The 2,892-nt window shown below is 42.8% G+C and overlaps 1 pseudogene; it reads right to left on the bottom strand.

Moving 5' to 3' along the window:
• Positions 1-561: 561 nt before the first annotated feature.
• LOC122889570 lies at positions 562-1,106 on the bottom strand (annotated as a pseudogene).
• Between the last annotated feature and the right edge of the window lie 1,786 nt (positions 1,107-2,892).

Consider the following 2,892-nt stretch of genomic DNA (forward strand, 5'->3'; position numbering starts at 1 on the left):
GTTGGCCCTCCGATGTCCCCTGTTTCTGCATCACTCCGTAGTTTGGGATGGTGTTTCAGATCCACTATAGCTGGGTTTGGATTCTGGCTGGTTTCTTCCTGGCAATATCATTTTGAGTAAGTTTGAGTAAGTTTCTGTATCATTTCTGAATGGCTGGTTCTGAAGTGGGGGTAACACATCTGCCTCATGAGATGACTGTGAACTTAGGGCCAACAGATACACACCTGTGGCAATGTCTGAGCCACAGAAATTGTTTACTAAAAGATCCAATAAATAATACTTTTGTTTATTGTTGTTGCTGTGCTTTCTTGGCACCCTTTTTTTTTTTAACTAAAACAGCTGACAATTTTATTTTCACATTTCACAATACAAATGAAAATTACTTTTTTTTTTTTTTTTGTCCCACTACTCCCCTGCAAAAACTATTCTCTCTTTGATAGGAAGGGCAGGCAAATCTTCCTTGTCCTGCTGTGAAAAAACACCCAGAGTCATAGCACCATGATCTCCTGGTGAAGTAGAACAAGTAATATAAAATGAATATAAAGAGGTTCCTGCCTCTCCTTATCTGTCCCGTCGAGTCATTCCTGGACGAGTGGGCACCATCATGGAACGGGCAGGAGGTCTCATCATTGGGGGCCCAGGCATCATTGGCATGTGGCCTCCCATAGGTGGCCTCATTCCAGGAGCAGGTCCCACTGGCATCATCCCAGGAGGAGGAGGGCCCATCATGGGCATCATGGGAGGGCCCCCCATGTGGGGCGCTGGCATCATACCAGGGCGAGGAGGACCCGGGAGACTGGGGGGAGGTGGGATCATTGCCCCTGCAGGAGGAGGAGCAGAGAATGGAGTAGGAGGTATCTTTTCCTTGTTGAAATGCAGCGGTTGTTTTGTCGATCAGGCTCTGAGCCTGTTCTTCCATCCATTTCTGATAGTAGTCTTTCACATTCTCTTTGTGTTTTCTACCACTGCAATGTGTCTTTCTTACAGATGGAGAGTCATGGGTGAGGTACGTGTCGCAGTAGTCACAATAAAACTTAGGCATGTTGCTCTGCAGGCCGTTGCCCACTCCGACCCACGCCGCCCGGAAATGACGCACACCTCTTGGCACCCTTTTAATTTTCCCCCTCCCCTCCCATGCACCCCATGACAGGTTGGTTGGATCCTGCTAGACAAGAAATGCAGAATTCAAGCCTTGTCCTGGTTTCATTTTTCAGCTATACCCCCACAGAGTCCTCATCAGCCCTGTTTCTCCACCTGAGGTCTTGTGTCTCTACAATTTCTTATATATTAGCTACACTGAAGGAAGACCAGCATTTCCAGTGTGTTCCTTACTGCACCCAGAGAAAGACTTTTCTCCGTGCTTTTTGATAGTGGTTGTGTAGGTAGAGATTTTATAGAACACTTAGGCTTAGGAAAAGAAAAAAACTCAAGCCCGCCTGCTAGATCAAAACTTCTCCTCCCATTAATCAAAAACTGACAACGTTTTATTTCCATATCGTGTTGCTTTTTATACCTGTCGGCTGAACCACCTGGGATTTTGTGGTTTAAACATTTCATTTTCCTATGAGATATAAGGTGGCAGCCACAACAAAAACAGTAAGTTACATGCAATGAACACATTACTGAGCTAGCATGCTGGGCAGCCTTGGAAAAAATAATCTCCAGGGGTCAATTCGCATGAAAAGTGCCTGTTTGATTCTTTACTCGGGCCTTTAAATACCAATGGTTCTCTTTTCCAAGATAGCAAATTTAAACCCTCCCAAGATTTTAATAGTTTATTCTGAAGGACTCCGCTCATATATAATTTTTATAGACCAATGAAAGCTTTTACATAAAATACTCTGTTACTTTCAATTCCATTTTTTAAATAAATATGTATTGAAACCCTACTAAATTCATGGGGACTAACCCAAACCCTGTAGGGACTGCAAAGATTTCTTGTTTATAACTTATGTGATTTCTTCTTTACATAAATTATGACCTGCTTTACATATAAATAGGGACTTCTTTTAATTATGGCACATCTAAATCATAGTTGTAGCTTTTTTATTTTATGGTATGCATTTTCCAGTGTGAATTAAAGTTCATAAGTCAAAGTAAAAGGAAATATTCAATTATGCAAACACTGTTTTTCCAAAGAGAAAAACAATTAGATTTCTAGCATTTTACTTCAATTCATGGATTATTGAATAAGTGTATTTTGAGCCCCTACTATGTGCCAGACACTTAAGTAGTATCTGGAACATGAATAAAATACGACCCTTTCTGGGGGCTTGAAATCTATTAGAATACAAGTTACAACAAAACATAGCACACACAGCGACAAGGTGTATTTAAGGTAAGAAAACTGGTCAGAAGAGTTGGGGTGTTTCCTGCTCCAACTCCCCACCAAAACTCTGTTCCTTTTAGTGTTCTCAGCTGATGAAACCAAAAATATAGGCATCACGCATGAATTGGCACTTTCCTTGATCGTCCACATTCAGTCCATTAGCTGCTCCAGCCAAACTCTTCCCCTAAACTGCATCTTAAACCTGCCGGTTCACCTCCAACCCCACTGTTTTCTCCCAAATTCAGGCTGCTGTCCACTTGCCCTGGGTCCTCTTCGGCAACTGGTTGCATCTGTCTCCCCATTTCCATTCTTGCCATGCTACAGTGTATTCTCTGCACAGCCATAAGTAGGTTTTAAAAAATACAGAGCGAATCACATTCTACTGTCTGAAACCCTTTAGGGCCTTCCTGTTATGCTTAAAATGAAACCCAGCCCCCAACTAAGACCTGCAAGACCCAGTGTGATCTGTCCCAGTCCTGCTTCTCCTCCCCTTTTCCTCTCAGCTCCACATAGTTATCGCTGTGAAATGTGCAAGAGTGCACCATCGTAGGGGCTGCAAGTTA

The sequence above is a fragment of the Neovison vison genome, chromosome 11 (assembly GCF_020171115.1).
Source record: "Neovison vison isolate M4711 chromosome 11, ASM_NN_V1, whole genome shotgun sequence".
Classification (NCBI taxonomy): domain Eukaryota; kingdom Metazoa; phylum Chordata; class Mammalia; order Carnivora; family Mustelidae; genus Neogale; species Neogale vison.